This window comes from Culex quinquefasciatus, chromosome 3 (genome assembly GCF_015732765.1).
Source record: "Culex quinquefasciatus strain JHB chromosome 3, VPISU_Cqui_1.0_pri_paternal, whole genome shotgun sequence".
Lineage (NCBI taxonomy): Eukaryota > Metazoa > Arthropoda > Insecta > Diptera > Culicidae > Culex > Culex quinquefasciatus.
Genome location: NC_051863.1, coordinates 61163133 through 61186887, shown reverse-complemented (window position 1 = coordinate 61186887; position 23755 = coordinate 61163133). Strand labels below are relative to the sequence as shown.

General features: G+C 36.2%; 1 protein-coding gene across 3 annotated transcripts in view; it reads left to right on the top strand.

Moving 5' to 3' along the window:
- The first annotated feature begins 10316 nt into the window (after positions 1-10316).
- Positions 10317-23755, top strand: part of LOC6044523 (nucleoprotein TPR) — a 279855-nt gene continuing 266416 nt past the window's right edge. For 2 of the 3 annotated variants that reach the window (XM_038263022.1, XM_038263020.1), the window contains exon 1: positions 10317-11307. The gene's annotated coding sequence lies outside the window, so the exon portion shown is untranslated. The remainder of the gene's footprint in view (positions 11308-23755) is intronic. The other variant, XM_038263021.1, reaches the window with a different exon arrangement.

The following is a 23755-nucleotide window of genomic DNA, read 5'->3' as shown; positions in this document are numbered from 1 at the left end:
ATTTTTTTGACTAGACAACATTTTTTCGATGGATCAACTATGGTCCCCTTGGAACGAGCTGTCAAGTAGGAACTTTTCTGTCAAGAAGGACTGCGAGGTTAATTTTTCAAAATTGATTTAAAAATCCATTTTAAACTCTTTGTGGTCGTACAAAGGTTCATTGTACTCAGAAAAATAAGCTTTATCGCTGTAAACAATAATATCAGCAATCTAAGCTTCATTTTAGGACCCAATTGCGCTATCGATATTGGTTTTGTGGATTTTTCCGCAAAATGAAGAGTACAAATTAAATACGTACGGAATGGCTTGGAATTATACTGACCGTGGTAGAGAAGTACTCAAAGTACCTACCTCAAGAAAAACTTTTCTTAACGTTTTGAAAAGTTTAAAAAGTTAGTTAACTAATATTAAGAAAATGTTGATGAAAGGAATTATTTTAAACTTCTGTGTCATGACTTTCTCAATGAACATGATTTTGAATGCATTTTCGGATTCTTTGAACAATTTTCCACTAGGAGAAGGTAAAATATTTTTGTAAATATTAAATAATATGTGTTTTGAAACATAATTAAAAAAAATCTAAATTTATAGGCAATTTCAGTTGAACAAATTTCATATAAAATTTGAAAACTCGTGATTCGTGCTTCGAATTCAGTTAAAAATGCAATATAAATCGATAATTTTATAAACAATGCTAGGTTTATTGAATTTCTGGCAAAATTCCGACTTTTTAACAATTTTTAAAATTTATAAGTATTTTGTTAAAAAGCTTAAAAACTTAGTTAACTAACTATAAACATTGACTTTATCTTTAAAACTATATCAGCAACCTTAGTGATGGTACATTTAACCTAAAAATAAAGTTTGAATACCTTTAATCTGATTTTAACAAGAAAAACTATGACTATCAAAGTTACCCCAGAATTTAAAATGAGTATTTTTAACGTAACTATTTTTCTAAACATTATAGAATTTTTTTTAAGAAATAGTGCATGAACTTTGTGTGGCCTACGCCAGTACATGTTTTAAAAATAATAATCTTGAGAAAAACCCGATTTAATCCCACCTGGGGTGAGATAGAGCCTTTCTTACAAAAGGAAGTTAACGGCAGTTGATTTTTTTTTTATTTTTTTCAAAGAAATAGCAATATAAAGAATGGTCCATTCATAATACAATTCGAAACTCAACCATATTTTTTCATATAACTGAAAAGCGCTGGTTTTTGCCCCATTTGCCATGGCCGGTTGTAAACTGTGCTCGCACACAGGCATTTTCGATTTTTTAATTCAGAACACATTGTTTTTGAGACAGAGAATTAGCTCACAATTTGCGATGTTCGTAATGTTTTCTGCATATCGCTAAATTGTTCGTATTCTCTGAGTGTTTTTTTGCACTTTTCAAAATATTAAAAATTAACGAGAAAACAAAATAATTCCGTCTTGCTCCAATGCGTTAAAGTGGTTACAAAATAACTGGCAGAAAGTGTTTCAACACCCGAGAATTTGCCGTGTTGTAAACAACGATGTAACGGTAAAGCCGCATAAATGTTCTTGAAAGCTTTGAAACGCCTACTGTAATTCACTAAACTGTCATTTAGGCGTTAGGCAAAATTGAGAGCTTTCAATAAGCAAGCATTTAGGCGTTTTTGGATTGGGAAGCATACAACGACTGAGCGCTCGGTGGGACTTCACTACGACAAACGCAAACGTACCGAATAAACCACCGTGGTGCGCTGGTACGATGAACAAAAATACTAATACACAAAAAGGCTAGTACCGAAGCTAGAAAACCAAACCCGCGATGTGCGTTGTCACTGGCACATGGGAAGCTTGAACGCTTCCCAGAAATTCGTTCGCTCAGAGTTCGATCAGAGAATGAGCAAAACAAAAAGAAAGGCAAAAGAATGAGCATGAGGCTTCAGAACAGATAGCTGCTTGCGTCTAGTTTGCGTTAACTGAAGCTTAGCATAGAAAATAATGATAGGCGATGTGTGATGAACGAGCAATCGATAAAGCAACTTGCACTAAAAGGGGGTAATCTAGTATCAAAACTCTATACGCGCCAGCATCACGCGCCAGCATTGCTCGCGCCTGCATGTGAAGCTCAACTTGGCAACTTGGCAATCCTCCACCTCCATCTGTCAAAAACTTCCAAGCACGCGAGATGACAACACGAGCAAAACACGTCTTAACTTGTCGCTGGCTGGCGACTGTTTTTGAACTTGACAACTTGTCTACGAGGCGTCGGAAATCGATCGTCCATAACTTTTTGCAGATTTTTCAAATGAATATTTCTCGAGAAATGATTTGGGAACGAAGCTTGATTTGGCGTCGGAGCCAAAAGCAAACACTATACCTTTCTTTAGTAAGAAAGGCAAAAATGGAAATTTTCTAAAATCTGAACGGTAAATCCAAATGAGGTCAAATTTGTTTCAGAACATCGAGTATGGTCTAGATTATGATGTGGAGAAAAAAATTAGATAAAATGCCAAAGGAATAGTTTTGGCATTTGGTGAAAATTGGCTTTTACCTTTTTAGGGTTTTTCCCCTCACAGTGAATTAGTCCACAAGCTGTAAATCAAAACCACATTACCGACATGGATGAAAATTTGGGAGGATGTAGGGCTGGAAAAATGCAATTTTTGGACAAATAAACGATTTCAATACTTCAATTTTCGACCGAATTTTCATTTGAAAACCGCCTGATTTGGTGAAAACACACTCCGAGTCCCCATAAAAAATGGATAAATTCAAATTTGGTATGGAACTGGTTCAGGTTCAGCACATCCCCTTTCAAATGCGCCCAAGAGAGCTTAAATCCATAATGTGGGCTCTGAGAAACCCCCTACCACAAAATTGAGCACTTTTTTACCACACACGGACGTCACAGTAAATTAAGCGCCAAAATTCGGATATTGGAGGTAGACAAATTCTGTCATTGTCAATCGATCGGGCGTCGAAAATCGATCGTCCATGATTTTTTGCAGATTTTTCGAATGAATATTTCTCGAGAAATGATTTGGGAACGAAGCTTGATTTGGCGTCGGAGCCAAAAGCAAACACTATACCTTTCTTTAGTAAGAAAGGCAAAACCTTTCCAGTTGGGAAATATTTAAAAAAATAAATTAAAATCCTATCAAAGTCAACCCATTTTACGGTATGTCTTAAAAGTTTAGCGAAATAAGTTATTTGAATATGTACCGTAAACTGGGGTCAATCGGGACACATGGGGCGAATTGGGACAGCAGTTTTAACCATGTTGGAGCACAATATTTTGATTTTCCGGTTGGTTTCGGATAGAACAGACTCAGACCAACAAAATGTGTAAATCCATTTCCAAATTTAAAAGCTTTAAGTGATCTAAAAACGGCTGTCCCTATTCAGACTGTAGTCCCGATTCGCCCCAGATTACGGTAGTGAAAATTTGCAAATTTGATGAAAAAGGCGAATCCTTAACTAACCAAACATATGATATTCTCCTATACACTGGAACCCGGGTGGTTGGTCACTTTTTTGTTTATACCCCGTTGATTTGACAAAGTCATACTTAAAAGTGACGAACTGTCACTTCATACTCTGTGTTAAGAGCGTGTCAAAGTAAAAAGTGACCCCGTTCGTTTGACAACAATTGGTATCAACAATTGGTATCAAACCATTGGGGTTTCAGTGTATTTCAAAAGTAGAAATCGTCGCTGTCGTGCTAACTTTTCGTACGTGCATTTTGGGCCAAATTGAGTTAAAAACACCATTTTGTGCAGCTCACAATGCCTCACCTTTTGACCTTCAAAGATCCCCAAAATTCGATTTCAATCCTGAGATATTCAACAAAAACTGAGAAAACTCCAATCTTGTCGTGCCATCTTGACACAGCCTGAAAATTGATGTAAGTGCGACAATTGGCCAAAAGGATTTCAGGTCAGAACGCGTTAGACACAGGAACGAGCTTGACTACCGTAAATATTTTCAGTTATAACTCGGGACTCCAGCAACCAAATTCAACCAAACTTCAAGACGATGCACAGATTGATCAACCACACAAAACGTGTTTGTCATTGTTTACATTGCGTGCCCTCGTTTTTGTTTATTCAAGGTCAAACATTGAAACGCGTTTTTCTCGGAACGTCAAAAAGCAACGTACGACAATTCAGCAAGACTCTCGAACCAAAGGTCGTCAGTTCAAATCCCAGGGTGGATGGGAACATTGTTATTAACATTTAATAAATTCAAAGGGAAATACATCAAGGCCACTTTTAAGCCAACTGAACAAATCCATTCAACTCCTTAATCATCATCGTCGATCCCGACGATGACACATTTTAAATCCAACCTAAAAAGACTTGCCTCATCATCATCAGTAACCTTGTAAGTGCGAACGCATCACACGCAGATTGCGGGGATTTGCTGATTTTTCTACTTCGAACGTGCACTCAGTTGCATTCTGCACCACGCCGCGTTCAGACTGGCAGACATCCGGAACCTGGTTCCGATTAATTCGAAACTCCACTTCGTAACATAAGATTTGATGGGACTCCTCGCGATAAAACTGATTTTTATTGCGGTTTTCAAGTGAGTAGGCGTTCAAAAGAAAAGTGATTAAGAGTGGAAAAACGATTGGGTTTCAAGTTTTTGCCATATCTGTGGGGAAAACTTCGAAAAAAGAAGATTCAACTCTCCAGAAATAGAAACGCAATCTTAATCTAAAGTGGAAACAAAAAAACGCAAAGAAGAAAGTATCGCACTCAAGTCCGAATTTAGCGCCAAGAAAGGGAAAAAACAACAGAAGGGAACAAGTAAAATAAGAAGAAGATGAAAAAAACAAAACAAAACAGTGGAGAAGCGTGGTTATTTATGGACTTCTTTAGTAGTGTGGTGCCAAAAATAAACGAATTGGCTTCTTCGGAGTTGGAAGACTTTAAATTGCAGTTTTAAAACTGATTTGATGAGTTTGATTGCACTTGTGAGGGAGGAAATTTGGTGGGAAAGTGCGTTGCACGCACTTGTGTGCGTCAAGAAAACCCCCAACTCTGGTTCAAGGACTGTGCGGGTGGAAAATGTGTTTTCTGCGAGAAGAAGGTGTGTTCCGTGGATATTGATCTAATTTTAATGACTTTGCAATGCTAAACCAGTGCACACGTGGAGGAACATGTGAAGGTAAGGATGTGGTAATGAAACGGTAAAAAACAACAATTTGCAGACTGCGTGGCGGTGAACGAGTGTTGCAACTTGCAAATATATCTTACAGGAACGTGTTGGTTTAGAAATTAGCTAGGTCAAATTAAACTTTGCAGTAGTAAAATTATCAAAAACTTCACTTCCGGTTCGGGTGATTAAGTTTTACTTATAGAAATCGAAAGATTTAGTACTTGAAAAATGTCTATGTACCGTAAATCGAGTTTGAACTTATAATATTTTAATTCATTTTCTAATTATAAACGGAAACTGGTAACATAGTTGTTAAATCTTTTTATAGTCCAGACTTGATTATCCGAATGCAATGCAAAAAATTGACAGTCAATGTTAAGCTTGAAATTAAAAAAATAAATAATTTTTACCTTTTTGCCTTCCTCACTGAGGTAAGGCTATAATCCTGCTTTAAAAATTAACTTTGTATAAAAACGTCGTAGACCTTCATGTATACATATCGACTCAGAATCGAAAACTGAACAAATGTCTGTGTGTATGTGTGTGTGTATGTGTGTGTCTGTATGTATGTGACCAACAAACTAGCTCATGTTTCTCGGCACTGGCTGAACCGATTTGACCCGAACCTGTTGCATTCGACTTGGTTTAGGGTCCCATAGATCGAGTTTTATACAAATTGAAGTTTCGATAAGAAGTTCAAAAGTTATGTATAAAAATGTTTTTTCACATATATCCGGATCTCACTTAAATGTATGTAAACTATGTCCGGGTCCATCATCCGACCCATCGTTGATTAGGTTATCAAAAAACCTTTCCAACGAGCCTAAGACATTGAAGATCTGGCAACCCTGTCTCGAGATATGGCCACTTAAGTGATATTGATGTACTTTTTGGAAGCCGGATCTCACTTAAATGTATGTAAACTAAGTCCGGGTCCATCATCCGACCCATCGTTGGTTAGATTATCAAAAGACCTCTCCAATGAGTCCAAAACATTGATGATCTGGCAACCCTGTCTTGAGATATGCCCCTTTTAGTGATATTTTATACTTTTTGGTAACCGGATCTCGCTTAAATGTATGTAAACTAAGTCCGGGTCCATTATCCGACCTATCGTTGGTTAGAATATCAAAAGACCTTTCCAACGAGTCCAAAATATTGAAGATCTGGTAACCCTGTCTCGAGATATGGCCACTTAAGTGATATTTATGTATTTTTTTGAAGCCGGATCTCACTTAAATGTATGTAAACTATGTCCGGATCCACCATCCGACCCATCGTTCTTTAGGTTATCAAAAGACCTTTCCAACGGGTCCAGAACATTGATGATCTGGCAACCCTGTCTCGATGTATGGCCACTTAAGTAATATTTATGTACTTTTTTATTCCGGATCTAAAAAATCGATGAAATTTTTGTACAATTCCATCATATCAGCCATTGTTGGTAGTAAGTGAGGAAGGCTCCAACCGCATAGGTGGATTAAGTTAGTTTTTTTAAATGAACTATTTGAAAATCGGGCTTCGTCATGCATATGGGAGCGACTTAATGAGTCTTCATCAAAATGTTGAGCCTATTTTGTCAAATCAGTGTTTAGATATCGTGGCACCCGTTTTTTTTAAAACTGCTAACTTAAATAGCTATGTCTCGGCAATGATGCAACCAAATACCTTCAAATTTATTTTGTGAATAGTTGAAAATGTTTATTTTAATGCCCTGAAAAGAATTAAAAAGTTGTATCGTGTGCATATAACAAAATCGATGTATCTCAGACAGTGTTCAACCCTTTTGAGTTCCTTAAATTGCAAAATAAAGGGGATTAGTTGTGCCGTCTTTTAAGATGTGACCCCTCCCCCATTAAAGGGGAGACAAAACTGCAAAACTAATTAGTATTAAAAAAAAGCTCAAAAAATTAAGCCATCAAAATGTAATTTGCTGACACTTTAAATTTCTTTCACATGATATCCAAAATGTATCCAGTATTAAAAAATATGTAAAGTATAGTTTTTGAAAAATATAGAATTTCATAAATTTTAAATAACTTATGATTGACTCAAGAAAAAAATACACCCTGACCCACTGTAGCTCATTATTCCATCGTTCACACTATAGTTAGCTTCTCTGCGAGGGTGTACTAACCGACCGACTATTTCCAATCGCAAAATCTATAGGACAGAAAACGCGCCCCTAAAAGTCAACCCCCATTCGACTAGAGATTCTAAATAGGGAGACTGGTCGAAGTGAATTTGACGTACCCAAACAGACACGAGTTTGACGTATCCAAACAAGCATTTGCCTTTACGCCCAGCAAAACTTATCAGTGTTGCCAAGCTCAAAACATACGTTGCCAGATCGATTTAGCCAGCTTAGACCAGTCTCCCTATTTAGGGTCTCTACATTCGACCCATTAGAGAGAGCCATCTGTGCTTTGTACGTTTTCACAGCTTTGCCACATTTGTTTGGGAATATAATATTGTTGTGAATGAATTATAGCCTTACACTGTTCCTATACGAATATTCTCATTGTCATTTCACTGTTTAAAATACTATGAAACATTGAGTCTTTAAACAGTAAACTTAAAGTAATATTTGATCTAAAACTGACATTATATTAAAATTTTCTCTATAAAATTTTTAAAAACCGACATTTTCTGCTGTGCACGAAATCAACAGTCACGGTCCCCGGTCTACTATGGTCATTTTCGTCTCGGCAGACCGCGACTCCCTCCTCTTCGGGAATTAAGCTTGTGGCGAAGAATTGCTTACTCAGCCAGCCTACTCAGCTCAGGCTCTGTTTTCACCAGCATCATCAGAGCAGAGTGGACGACGCGACTAATGTCCTCATCACTGTCACGACGGCGCTGTGAAATGAACCGGTAGTGAGTTTGTTGCTGCTTGTTGTCGTGTCACCATATTTGCCGGTATTTTGAGGTTATGTATGATTCTTGTTGAAGAATCAGATTGGTTTTCGCGATAATCGCAAAACTACTGCTTCAAAAAGGTTTATTTTGATTAAAACTCACTTTTTTGCTTTCAACTATTTCCAAAAAAATCACACCTCAAGGTGAATTGATCACAATCGCACGGTGTATTCTTTCTGCGCACTTTTAGTAAATAAAGGTTATTTTTACACCTCTTCCCCCACGCAGGCACACCCGCATGGGATTTATAAGCTTCACGTTTCGGTATTTTTGGGAAAGCGTGGTGGATAAATCTTTGACCTAATCATTGTCATCAAAAAATGTCACGCAAATGGATTCACTGGGAATAGATATGGGAGAAAGGGAAATTAAAGTTAGTTAGTGTTTTGCTCAAGGAATTCATTACATAAAAAAACTAAATTTCAACACAGAATTTCAATATTTTGGAACATTATTTTTGTTTTTTTTTGTTATGGTACGGTAATTTTTTTTTTCAAAAAAGCAGTTTTTTTTTTAGAAATATCTATTTTTCTCATGTTTTACGACTTTTTTGTCTTTTGGCTCCAAATAACAAAAAATAGTAATAATAAAACTTTAAAGGTGAAACGATTAAAAATGCAAAAATTGCTATAAAATTTATGTTGAATTGTATACAAACAATTGTACGGATTTTTGGCTTCCTCACCTCAATGAGGAAAGGCTTTAAAATCACTCGAAAAATGAACTTCTTAGTTCGACCTCGTAGACCCACCTTCACGTATACCTATCGACTCAGAATCAAATTCTGAACAAATGTCTGTGCGTGTGTATGTCTGTTAGTTCGTCGGTTAGTTATGTTTTTAAGGCCGGATTTAAAATATGTTGATGCAAAAGTTGTCCAAATCTATCATGCAACCCATCGTTGGATAGGTAATCAAAATACCTTTCAAATGATTGAAGATCTGACAACCCTAACACAAGATATAAGTACTTTAGTGTTTTTGTACACTTTTTTGCAATTCCGTCGTGAAACTACTTACTTTCCCTGTCATTTATGAACGACGAAATAGCCTACTTTTTTGTACCAAAAATATCAGAATCGAATAGCAACACTTTTCAAAATAAATGCTTTAAAGTTCTACTTTTCAGCACTCAAATGGGTGCTGAAAAGTTGAACTTTTCAGCACTTGTTTCGAAAAGTAACTCTTTTCAACATTTTTTTTTTAAACGATTTATTGACAAAATACATAAAAATTTGACATAAAATTTACCTCAGTGTGTGTTTTTTGGAACTGCAAAAAATGGATGGAACTCGTTGCAAAACTTGATTTTTTCAGCACTCTTCGTATTTATCCAACTCGGTGAACCTCGTTGGATAAATGTACGACTCGTGCTGAAAAAATCCTCATTTTGCAACTTGTTGCATAAACTACTATTTTGAGGCCGGATCTAAGATATTTTGATAAAAAATAAGTGTTATTTATACACTTGTTTGAGGCTGTGTAGTATATTCACTTTATGAATGCGAGGAAGGCACCAACCATCTAAAGGTGGATTATGTAACGTTTTCAAATGAAATATTGAATTTTTAATGATAATAATACTTGTTGCTTTGTTTTGTTAGCGGGATTCGATTAAGCGAATCATATTAGGTTTATTTTTGCATTTTTAGGTTTTTTTTTGCGTTATTTAATATCACGTTTATTTTTGCATTTTTGAGTATAAAATATAATGAATGTAGGACCAGATATAAACAAAAGTTAATGATTAGAAAAAAGATACAAGTGGTTATGTTACACATAACCAATACGACAAAGAACTTTGCACAAAAGATTTGAAATGAAATATATTTTTAATGAAATTTAAGTATGCTAGTCACATACATAATTGGGATTTCATTGGATTATGTTATTTTGGCTCCTAAATTTCCATTAATCGAAAATAGTCAAGAGACCGGTTGGGAATGGCGTTCAAAACAAATTCATGACGAGATTCACGATTGCTGATTTTACTTATTGAATAGCGAAAAATACTTCTCAGTTCAGCCCACAGTAGTAAATTGCGGTAAGCAAATCGGCTCTGACCCATTGATGACAACAATAGCGATGTCACACTATCGCGCCACACAAACACACTACCCACACCCACACACAGCTATCTTTTAGTATACTCTCCGCTACTTCAATGTCCGACGACGGCCTGCGCAAAACGAGATGCGCCAAGAACGAAATTTTTGTAAACTTTCGCATGCCACAGGCAAAAATCTCTCTCGCTGCTCGTCCGCTCAGTCAGTCGTCGTCCACCCGCAAGGCAACATTTAATTTTAATTTTAAGTTCCCTCACGAATTAATTCGTGAACAAAAAATTAACTTTATCACACGCGCGCGCGCCATTTTGCGAGTGCGAAATTCGCGAAACACTATTCGAGTTAAGTCATACTTATTTTTAATAGCAACAACTACAATTACACGCACCCAACCAAAATCGAAATTATCGACTTACGAAAAGTTTAGCAAGTTGTGAAATCACACGTCTCCTGTGCAAAGAAAGTAAAGAAAAAAGTTACCAAACGAACAGTTACGCACGAGTTTATTTATTTATTTATTTCATACAAAAAACGCAAAAGTTTTAACGAAAAAAATTCAACGAACCCCCAAACCCGTTTGGCTGTGTCTTAGTTTTGTTAAGTTACCACAAGTTTCGAAATTCAACGATTCCGTTCGCCCCCTTCGAGTTACGAACATTTTTTTTTATATTTTTCACAAGAAAAAAAAGTGCGAAGAAAAACTTAAATTGATTGACAGAGTCAAAGTGGAAAAGGAGAAAAAAAATCGAAAAGTGTGATCAAAGTTTGAGGAGATCAACAGTTGTGTAGAAGAAAAAGAAGAAGAAAAGAGTCAAAACCAACACAAGTAAAGTGAAGAAGAAGACACCAGAAGTGGGGAAGAAGACCAGTGCTGACAGAAATAGAGTGCGAATCGGCCCCGCGTGCGTAATTTTGTGTAATCCTTCCCGCTCAAAGTGAGAAGTGAGCATAACACCGAGTTCACTAATCAACGCGCCAAGGGGTTAGAATTAGTGTCGCCGAGCATAATCATCAGCTGACATATCGAGGGGAAGGGTGTTGAAATTGAAGAACGCGTGCGACACGGTGAGCTCAGTTTGCGGCGTGGCGGTAGAAAGGCGGTTTAACGATTTGGTGCCGCAAAGAAATGGGATCGGTGTAATTGGATTTGTTTACGCCCCCGCAAAGTAAAGAGATAAGAAGGTAAGCTTCGCGAAAAGGGGTGTTAATATTGGCTTAAGGGTTGCCAGTGGCTTAATTACTTAATTCAGAACAAAACAAACAAGTATTAAGTACAAACAATAATAATTGTTTGCCAGATCTCTTCTGAAGATCTATGAAGAAATCGAATTGAAATTTAGTCGCAACCGAAAAAGATGACAGCTATCAAACTTAAATTGGGATGTTATTAAAGATCTGGAGTTTTTTTAAAAAAGGTCCAATAAACCGGCGTTTTTTGATACCCAGGACTCAAGGCTGTTTCAAAAACACCCAAAAAGCAAGACTGGAAATTTGGTTTATTGGACCTTTAAAAAAACGATACTTAATCCACCTTTAGGTGGTTGGTGCCTTCCTCACATTCATAAAGTCAATACATTCAGTAAAAATAGCAACATTCCCTTAACATGTTTAACAAATCAATTTTATTACTGATTTCTTTTGATAGGGTTCGCAAACCTTCAATTTTCTGGCTCATCGGCAAGGTCTGATAAAAAAAAAACCTATCCAACGAAAGTTCACATGGAAGATTCAGACAATATTTTTATCACAATATCTCAGATCCGGCCTCCAGAAAGTATACAAATAACACTTAAGTGCCAATAACTTTTGAAAGGGTTGTCAGATCCTTGATGTTTTAGGCTCATTTGAAAGGTCTTTCAATTATCTAACTAACGATGGGTCGCATGATGGACCCGGACATCATTTTTACTGAAATATCTGAGATCCGGCCTCCAAAAAGTGTATAAATAACACTTAAGTGCTAATAACTTTTGATAGGGTTGTCCGATCCTTGATGTTTTAGGCTCATTTGAAAGGTCTTTCAATTATCTAACTAACGATGGGTCGCATGATGGACCCGGACATCATTTTTACTAAAATATCTGAGATCCGGCCTCCAAAAAGTGTATAAATAACACTTAAGTGCTAATAACTTTTGAAAGGGTTGTCAGATCTCCAATGTTTTGGGCTCATTTGAAAGGTTTTTTGATTATCTAACTAACGATGGGTCGCATGATGGACCCGGACATAATTTTTACTGAAATATCTGAGATCCGGCCTCCAAAAAGTGTATAAATAACACTTAAGTGCTAATAACTTTTGAAAGGGTTGTCAGATCTCCAATGTTTTGGGCTCATTTGAAAGGTTTTTTGATTATCTAACTAACGATGGGTCGCATGATGGACCCGGACATAATTTTTACTGAAATATCTGAGATCCGGCCTCCAAAAAGTGTATAAATAACACTTAAGTGCTAATAACTTTTGATAGGGTTGTCAGATCTTCAATGTTTTGGGCTCACTGGAAAGGTTTTTTAATACCTTTCTGAAAATGTATAACATGATAGGGTTTCTTGCAAAAACCACCCTTTTTACAATCTTCCGGACATACGCCAAAATCGTTTTTTTAGCATAACTTTTGAAGTACTTAACTAAACTTGCTGATTTTAAATAGAGACCTATGGGACCCCAAGACGGATCGAATGAGACCAATACGGTCAAAATCCGTTCATCCAGTCCGGAGATAATCGAGTGACATTTTTGTTGTCCACCCACCTACACACATCCACACAGACATTTGTTCAGAACATGATTCTGAGTCGATAGGTATACGTGAAGGTGGGTCTACGAGGTCGAATTAAGAAGTTCATTTTTCGAGTGATTTTATAGCCTTTCCTCTAGAGATAAGCTTACTCCGGATTCTTAGTAGGATTTGTCTACTTCAATTCCGTTTCCGACTGATACTCTGAATCTGACTCGGATTCCAAATCTGACTCTGGCTCTGATTCTGACTCTGACTCTTTTTCAGATTCTGATTCTGACTCTGATTCTGACTCTGATTCTGACTCTGATTCTGACTCTGATTCTGACTCTGATTCTGACTCTGATTCTGACTCTGATTCTGACTCTGATTCGGACTCTGATTCTGACTCTGATTCTGACTCTGACTCTGACTCTGATTCTGATTCTGACTCTGACTCTGACTCTGAAATCGGCCGATTTAGACAATTTTTATTTTTTGTATTTTTTGATTTGGCTCAAACTTTGAGGGGGCCTTCCCTATCACCAAAGAAGCCATTTTGTGTCATTGGTTCAGCCATAAAATCTCCAAATAATTAATCTGTTCATACAAAAATGGTACGTGAATTTTCGAAAACCTGTAACTTTTCAAGGAATTTTTTTTATTGATTTGGTGTCTTCGGCAAAGTTATAAATATTGATGAGGACTCTTCCGAAAAAATAAGTACAAGGAAAAAATGGTGATTTTTTTTTCACAATCTTCAAATTTCCCTAAATCAGTATTTTTTATTTTTTATTAACATGTTTTAGAGCAACCCCTGCTCTTTTGGTTGGTAGATCTGATTTTTCTGAAGCAGTGGCGGGTCGGAACTAATATTTGGTAAAAAATGAAAAAGTAAACAATTTTTTTTCATTTTTTTCAAATTCGTTTTGCTTTGAATTTCAAAGTTTATGAAAAAATATATTTTATACTTCCTGATTTCTTGTCTTACTTTGAGACATACTTTAAATTTTTTTTTTGAAAAATATTTGCTGCGATCTTTATTCGGTATGATTAATTTGATTTTTGAAGCTTTTTTTTAAACTTTATCACTGAAAAGTTGTTCTAGAAAAATACATAAATTTTTGCTTACTTATTTATTTAAAAAAATAGGAAATAAAAAAATCAACTAGACGTAAACACAGTTAATTTTTTTTTATTTTTTTTACTTACTTATTTTAAACAGCTTTTGTTCCACGAAAGATTTGACTTCTCTTGTTTTATGTTTTCTTATTTCATTTTTAGTATTTTAATTTTCATTTATCTTGTTTAGTTCTTGTTTTTTTGGTAGTATTTGGCCTATTCTACCACCTCCTATCATTACATTTTGCCTATCTATTTTTTCATGTTTTTACAGTGACTTTTTCAATTTTTTGCTTGTTTTTCAAATTGTGTGCTATAAAATGGCACCGTTCTCATTTAAATTGTAAAAAACGCGTAGATTCATAGTCTGGGACACTACAAAAATTACTGCATACTTCTTTTTACTTAAAATATAGAAAATTCTAGTAAAAAACACAGCCAAGCTTCAATCTAAATTTTGTCCGAAAAATTCCAGTTTTTTGTTTTTTTTTTTTTTAATATCTCAATAATTGTCCATTCCAGATTTGGGCAGAAAAATGTTAGTTTCTATGTAAAACTATGAAATACACACCGAAAGCCAATTTATTCTGGTTTCAATGAAAAATAAAATTGGCGAAACGACTTTTTACGATGGATTCGATATAATCATCAAGAAACAAGAAAAGTCTTGAAGCATATTTTTCAAAATAATAGAAATTGCTAAAAAATATCGTTGCGCAAAGTTTGGATAACAATTTTAAACAATATTTAAAAAAAAAGTTTTAGGGGCATATTGAGGAAGGCTCACAATTTGGTAACAAAAATCCTAATGAATACTTTTCAGTTTATCTTAAATGCAATTAAAATCAAAGCAAAATCACGAACCGCCACTTCCACTCCATGTTACAATGACGTGTTTATTTGAAAATAAGGAAAAAAATAGCCGGCTTTCTCGTTTCCAGGGATCAGCCCGGGCGCACGTCATCGTGCAAATTTGGTGCAAATCAAACCATGACCGAGCGAACGATTTTCCTCTGACTGGGAGTGGTGGTCAATAAATCATCGGAAAACTTCCCCCCACGCGCGCCTGTTCATCCACGGAAATGTGCAGCCATTTTGCGCCAAAAATTAATTCTCTCCGGGGGCACTTTTGTGGCCTGACCGTGTGCGATTTTTTGGGGGGATGCATTTTCTAGTTTGATTTGGTTTCACTTTTAATTTTCAGGGGATTGATTTATTACATTTAATTTAAAATTTGACTTTTTTCAATCTGCCTATAAAGAGATTTTTAGAGATTTAAGAAATCTTAACACTTTTAAGGGTACAGGAAACGCTAATCACTCTTTCCACTCAAACGGAAATTTTTGATTCACGACCTTGGCGCGAGCGCTAGACATGACGAGTGTGCTGCTTCAGATGAAAATTGTGTTTTGGTTTTCCCTCACTTTCCACGCAGTGGGCGCCATTTCACGTTGGTTCATCACTTTTCTGAAAGAGAACATTGTATGCGTGTGCTTTGGCTTTCGGTTGCAGACAACCCATTTTCCTCAAAAGCAAAAATGATGTCAGGAAAAAAGGTGTGACGTCAGCAATAATAGGGGCGTCTACCTTAATCTAACTATGTTTCCAGAACCATTTGTATCATTAGTTTTATGACATTTGGTGCAAATCAAACTATTTGTAGAATATGTTGAATAAAAAAGACAACAATAGGGTCACCTACCCTGTACTTTTCCTTTGCTGGCATTCCTCCGGGTTCTAGGACAAGACACAACTGTTTGCGCTGCCGGGGTGGGGATGTTGACTTTACTGCCGACAATGAAAATACAAATATCTACAACAACCCATGATGACGATGTTGAATGAACTTCGCGGTGTCCTACCCCCCTCTGTCGGTCTTTAAGATGGTTTTTTTCGGAATGATTTCATTACACTTTTGTTTGTGCGAAAATCGATGCCCCAGACATTGATCAAACTTGTGGCGTGGGACCTAGTTTTGGTTTACATTTAATTGGTTAAGTTAGTTTAAGAATGTTGTTTTGATGGGTCAAACTTAGTCTTTTGTTTGATGAAGAATCATTGCAACTTTAATTTTAATACTTTTGTTGTGTCAACCCTCTTCTGACATTTTTTCGATTGTTTTTTTTTACATTTTTTGTGTTGAGCCACTTTTGTTCTACGAAATACTTCAATTCTCTTGTTTTATGCTTTTCTTATTCACTTTTAGCATGCACTTTTCTTGTACACTTAAACCCCGATGGTTTGACACCAACACCAACAAACGAACGGGGTCTCTTTTTAGTTTGACACTCCTTTTACACGGAGCTCACGCACACTATCAAACGTTTGTTTTGATAGTGTGCGTGAGCGCCGTGTAAAAAGTGACAGTTCGTCATTTTTTAGATTGACGTTGACGGGGTACAAACTAAAAAAGTGTCAAACGAAAAAGTGACTAACCACCGGGGGTGTATAGTTTGTATTTTTATGCGTATTTTATAAATCTCAATCATTGTGTTTTCCTTTTTTGCATTTTTTATAAATTATTTTTAATATTGTTTTTATCAATTTTTACGTTATAATTTAAAACTGTGTGTCAAACATAATCTGGGATAAAATTCACAAATACATAGGATAAGCTGACCAAGAAAAAAATAATTCTTAAGACATTGGCAAAGTCATATGAAACAAGTAAAAACATCAAACCCATGATTTTATGAAATTTAAAAAATATAACTGGCTTATAAATTGATTTTGTCCGATTTCAATGAAACTTTCTAGACATGGTATCCTACGCTTATATAAGACATTTTTGTGTATAAGGAGCCAGTTTCACTCGATAATAACATTTGAGAAGAGCGTAAGTGTTTTCAATATTTTTCTATTTCGTTATTTAAATATTGCTGTATATCGAATCCGTTGCTTCGTATCCAAAAATGGTCAAAAACAAACTTGTAGGAAATTTAATGGACTTTCCGAAAAAAATACACTGAAACAAAAAAACACTACACTTTTATGACATTTTTTAATTTTTAAGTTTAACAGTCAAATTTGAAGGTGAGCCCACAATTTTTTTCTTTCAAAATTTTTGTGAAAATAGCCTCAGATGTTACAAAAAGGCTCATGAAAAATGCAGGATGGAGCAACTCACCTAAAAAATACAAAAATCATTTACTGAAAGTGTTTTTTTCAAAAGTTCTCTAAATATCAATATTTGATAAAAACCGATGGTGGGAATCGATTCTCCAGACAATTTTACATAAAAGTCTCCATGTAGACCATTGTCCTTAGTCCAATCCTTGTGAAGTTACAGCGGTTTAAAAAATAAAAATATTATGTTTTCAATTATGAGCAATGTAATTAGCTTATATCTGCCCATACATTCAATTGCAATGTGGTCAAAGACAAACTTATGGGAAATTGGACGAGCTTTCCGGTAAAAATATTTTCGAGACTGAAAAATTAAGTCTGTCGTATAGAAATTGCTAAAAACCATCAAAAAACCCATTTTTCAACATTTTTATTTTTAAAACCGCTGTAACTTCACAAGGATTCGACTTAGTACAATGGTCTATATGGAGACTTTTATGTAAAATTGTCTGGAGAATCGATTCCCACTATCGGTTTTTGCAAATATTGATGTTTAGAGCACTTTTGAAAAAAAAACTCTTTCAGTAAATGATTTTTGTATTTTTTTAGGTGAGCTGCTCCATGCTACATTTTTCGTGAGTCTTTTTGTAACAACTTAGGCAATTTTCACAAAAATTTGGAACGAAAAAAAATCGTGGGCTTACATTCAAATTTGACTTTTAAAAATCAAAAAATCTCATAAAAGTGGAGTGTTTTTTTGATTCAGTGTATTTTTTCGGAAAGCCCGTAAAATTTCCTACTAGTTTGTCTTTGACCACTTTTTGATACGAAGCAACGGCTTCGAGGTACAGCAATATTTAAATTGCAAAATACAAAAATATTGAAAACACTTACGCCCTTCTCACATGTTATTTTAGAGTACAATTGGCTCCATATACACAAAAATGGCTTATATAGGCCTAGGATAACATGTCTACAAAGTTTCATTGAAATCGGAGAGGGTCGGGTACAACCGATTCCCTATTTGACATGGAATTGCTCTTAGACATTTGACGTGTTGGCCTTTACAGGGTAAACAAAATTAAGAAGAAACACACACTTAATGTCTTTTTGTTGAACCGATAAGAAAAAAAATGTGGAAACTTCTGAATTCATCTCAAAGCTTTATTCAATGATATTGTTATTGTTTATACTTTTGAATCTGTTTTTACAAACGATATTTTTTTTGATACCTACTCGATATTTTTCTTTACTGTGATTTTTGTTTTGTCTTGAATGACTATTGTTGACGTTTTCCGACTTCCACGGTTGCAACAAAAAGACCGTTCTATTTAAAAAAAACATATCTTTTCAGCATTTTTAGTTTTAAATGTCTACTAGATAGGTTCAAACTAATTTTCTTTGAAAGACTTTGAAAGGAATGTTTTGAATGGTTCCGTCACTTTGGAATGCTTTTGTAGAGAATTTAAGGATCCCACCAAGTGGTCCATTGTTCAGAGTTTATTGAAAAGGTCTTTTGATTACGTGTTCAACGATTGATCGTACGATGCTTCCAGAAATCATTTGCATCAAAATATCTAGTGTATAATTATCACTTAAGTGCTCAAAACCGAGGGGGTGGTGTCAGAGTAAAGGGATACTCTACTCGTCCATCACCATAATCTTGCATTAGTATTAGTGAGTAGCCCCTGTCTGAAATTTAGCCCATGCATAAGTGTTTGTGAGTAGCCCCTATCTGAAATCGGCTGCTGATGTAGTGGTAGATGGCGGTCTACTGTTTACATTTAGAAACGTCAAAGCGATCGAACCATTTTTTTTTGTTGAGAAAAATGTTAAATTGTTTGAGGCAGCGCGGCTTAAAAAATTTTTTTTAGATTTTTAGCGCCGACCATGCCCAGCTGGTGGAGCTGCTTGTTTCCAAGGACAAAGAGATGACGGTGGCATCTTTCGGTTGAGCTGCACATAACTATGGGTGGTGGGTCATCGATTCCGCTAGACACCCGCGCTGGTGGCCTGGATGACGTGGAGGTCATGTCCACGGACAGTTCCAGCTCCAGCTCGAGCGACTCACAGTGATCTTCTATTTATGTTAAATCGAATAAATAATTCTTATTGTGTTGTTTGTTGTTTGCGTAATCAGAGAGCAAATGTTATAGCATGATGTGTCGCGGCTAACACCGAATGTCCGTCGTGGTATAGATCACGAGCCGGAAAATAGCGGTGAATCTGTTCAAAAAGGAGAACACCGCAATTCTTTTGAAGCCATAACTTTAAACTTCAACCTGCTCGATCTGGACCTGCCCGACTGTTTGAACCGGAAAGGCCGTGTTTGAGATAGTCAACGTTGCAGTCAGTGGAGTGCAGAAAGTTTGCCGGGAAGAATTCCTTGGGGAGGTGTTGATAATCAAATTTTTTTGCGGCGGTCCAGATTCGATGACGGATGATTGGCTCCGAGGAGACCCAGGGATCGACATTCTCCTCCAATTTAGCCAAAATTCTTGTTATGTTGAATTTTTCCCGAGTAGATCAATACACGCTGTTCGGTTTGTTGATACAATTTGACAGAAGTGTTTTTGTTGTTGTCTTCTTTTTCTTCCCGTATGCGTCAAAAGCTTTCGTTACAAAAAGATGGCCGCCATTGCAGGGACCTGCTCAAAACGTTTGATAGGATCGCCAGATCTGCAATATTTTGAGCTCATTCACCAACATCGCTTTTCCTTCCTCACTGAGCTAAGGCCACAATATTACTAGCAACTTTGTATCACGTTATGACCAAGGGTCCTGATTTTCGGTTCAATGAACAGAAACCACTCAATCATTGCCTATCCATTCGCCGCCTATTCCAACCCGCTAGCATTCATGAGCGAATGATACTCGCAAGCAGTCAGCGAGTGGCCCGAACTGTTCACTCGGCGAACAAATACATCGTGAAAATATTTGCCTACCCCGTCGCTCGACGATACTCACACACTACCATGCTCAGCGAAGAGCGATTCTCACAAAATGCCAGAGCAGCAGTCTTTTTGTCTTCACGCCCTCAGTTTGCCATCAATTTGATTTTTTTTTTGGTGGAAATTTCTTTGAATGGTGTCTATAATGTTATGAAATCAAAATAAATGCAAAATTTAATTGATAACATTGATTTTAAGCAACCCAAATCAATGAGTATAACGCATTGCATCAGAGAAAAAATATTTTCAGTTAAGAGTGATCGGAGTCGATCGGCCTGCCGGAGACGTTCGGAGACTGAGCCGATCAAAGAGAGAAGGAGAGTAGAATAGAGAGTGTTCGGGAGCGAATGGTGTGAAAGTGACAAACGGTAGGAATTCATCAGGGCAGTATCGCGTCGCCTGCTATTTGTGGTCGCGAATGGAGTGGTTGATTTTGAACAATCAGGACCCTTGGTTATGACTACTTTAGTGATAGTTATGTACTTATCTGTATGGAAACATAGTCCGGCCTAGGTTTGGGTAATCGAAAGGCTTTCTCAAAGAGTCCAAAAATTTGAAGATCTGGCAACTCTGTCTCAAGTTATTGTCTCTTGAGTTTTCTACACTGTTGGTTTGGTTTCTAAAGAGTTAGTATTACGAATAAAAATGTTTTATGGGAATTTTGTGTGTGAGAAAGGTACGAACCACACAGGTTGATTAAGTTTTTTTTATTTAAATTATGAAATCTACAAACATAGTGTCACTTACTTTTTTTTTGATTTTCACACATTCAAATGATACCTTACACTTTGCTATTAAACGAAAGTTTCTCCGGAAATGAAACAAGAATACTTTGCCTTCAATTAACATTTACCCTCCCCAACAAAAGCCGGCCTCTGTCCGCGAGAGAAGTGCTCTATATTCGCATTCATAATTTAGCGAGATACAGAGACGGGACAGGCCTGAAAAATATGCATACATTAGACGACGCATGGTTCGACGTCTGACGTCAGAAGAGGGGAGGGTGGGAAATCTGGCTGAAATTGGGTTGGGAGTGGTTTGTCACCAACTTTTTTTTTCGCTAGCATTCCGATGATTGATGCCTTTACCCTCACTTTATGACGCTGCTGTCACGTGCGCTAATCTTTAGAGCCGCTTAGACACCACTTAAGTCGTCATTAAGACGGTACTATCCTCAATTTAGAATGTTTTGACTAATTTTAGCATTCGTGGAATGAATTTGTTTGAAAATTTAAATATATATATCTAAAAAGGACTTTTAGATTTTAAATGCAGATTGAATCATATACTACACACTTCAATAATTCCTTCACCCTTGGCCATGTGCAATTCATCTGCGATGAATATGTCAATAACCGTGAAATCGTCGGATGCACTATTCCGGCCTGTCTGGTGACCTCAAAGAAAGGCCACTTGAGTTGCAGCGTGTGTTTAATTCAATAAAACGAGCACCCCGGAGATCGTTTCCAAGTCCCATTCCATGGCAATTGAGTTGGTTTATCTCTCCGCTTACAAGGTGATTTGTCCATTTTTAGTATAAGCAGTTTCCAATGCAAATTTATTGTAAAGTTTAAGGTTTTACTAGAGAATGCATAAAATCTCGAACAAATCATAAATTTCAACGAAATTTACTCAATTTTCTACTGGCATTTACAAAACCATAAAACTATTTTAATTTTAGTGAGACCAAGTTGTGGACACCCACCACCAGCCAATAAAAACCGACGAAGGTATGTCGGCTTCTAGAATTGAAATTAATTGGTGATTATCATGACGGATTCCGATTGCAGGGTAAAATACGCGAGTTTGCGATTGAAGAAGCAGATTTGTTTTTCTGTGCCGTGAACACACTGTAAACTTTTTATAGTGCATTTTCCACTTTTAGTGCACACTTTTCTCTTCTTAAATCGGGACGATAGTGTGTGGTTAAAGCGTGTCAACTGACATAAAAAGGGCAGGCAGTCGTGTTTTATGCTGTGTTTAGGAAATAGCTCAAAATAATTACTTACCCAAAATATTTACGGTGGTACCGGGCAGACGGTAATAACAAAATCCATGCCATTTCAATAACAAACACTGTCAAAATAACAGAAAGGGTTATGGAATCTTCTTGAAAAATCCATTTTTGCATAAGAGTTCAATAACAGTTTATGTTATCATAACAAAATTTGTTATTGGTCTGATATTGGTTGAAAGCCAAAACATTTGGGAATAACATTTTTTATGGAAGAATACCGCCAACTGTTATTGGGATGATCGGATTAGTTGTTAAAATAACAAAAAATAATAACAATGATTTTTCGAAGAATAACTTAAAATGTTATTAGTCTGATATAACAATAACAATCCAATAACAAAAAAAATCATAACGACGAATAATAAATTTTGTTATAAGGGTAATTCTCCGCCAACTCACACAGCAGTTGCCCCGACCCCTCTTCGATTTGCGTGAAACTTTGTCCTAAGGGGTAACTTTTGTCCCTGATCACGAATCCGAGGTCCGTTTTTTGATATCTCGTGACGGAGGGGCGGTACGACCCCTTCCATTTTTGAACATGCGAAAAAAGAGGTGTTTTTCAATAATTTGCAGCCTGAAACGGTGATGAGATAGAAATTTGGTGTCAAAGGGACTTTTATGTAAAATTAGACGCCCGATTTGATGGCGTACTCAGAATTCCGAAAAAACGTATTTTTCATCGAAAAAAACACTAAAAAAGTTTTAAAAATTCTCCCATTTTTCGTTACTCGACTGTAAAAAATTTTGGAACATGTCATTTTATGGGAAATTTAATGTACTTTTCGAATCTACATTGTCCCAGAAGGGTCATTTTTTCATTTAGAACAAAATTTTTCATTTTAAAATTTCGTGTTTTTTCTAACTTTGCAGGGTTATTTTTTAGAGTGTAACAATGTTCTACAAAGTTGTAGAACAGACAATTACAAAAATTTTGATATATAGACATAAGGGGTTTGCTTATAAACATCACGAGTTATCGCGATTTTACGAAAAAAAGTTTTGAAAAAGTTGGTCGTCATCGATCATGGCCGTTCATGGTCACCCGCGACAGACACGGACGACGAAACAAAGAGAAACGCAAAAGTAACTTTTTCAAAACTTTTTTCGTAAAATCGCGATAACTCGTGATGTTTATAAGCAAACCCCTTATGTCTATATATCAAAATTTTTGTAATTGTCTGCTCTACAACTTTGTAGAACATTGTTACACTCTAAAAAATAACCCTGCAAAGTTAGAAAAACACGAAATTTTAAAATGAAAAATTTTGTTCTAAATGAAAAATGACCCTTCTGGGACAATGTAGATTCGAAAAGTACATTAAATTTTCCATAAAATGACATGTTCCAAAATTTTACAGTCGAGTAACGGAAAATGGGAGAATTTTAAACTTTTTAGTGTTTTTCGATGAAAATACGTTTTTCGGAATTCTGAGTACGCCATCAAATCGGGCGTCTAATTTTACATAAAAGTCCCTTTGACACCAAATTTCTATCTCATCACCGTTTCAGGCTGCAAATTATTGAAAAACACCTCTTTTTCGCATGTTCAAAAATGGAAGGGTCGTACCGCCCTCCGTCACGAGATATCAAAAAACGGACCTCGGATTCGTGATCAGGGACAAAAGTTACCCCTTAGGACAAAGTTTCACGCAAATCGAAGAGGGGTCGGGGCAACTTTTCCCGATTTCGTGTGAGTTGGTAGAGAATTACCCATAAATAACATAAAATGTTTTTGGCCTTGAATTTTCAAATATCA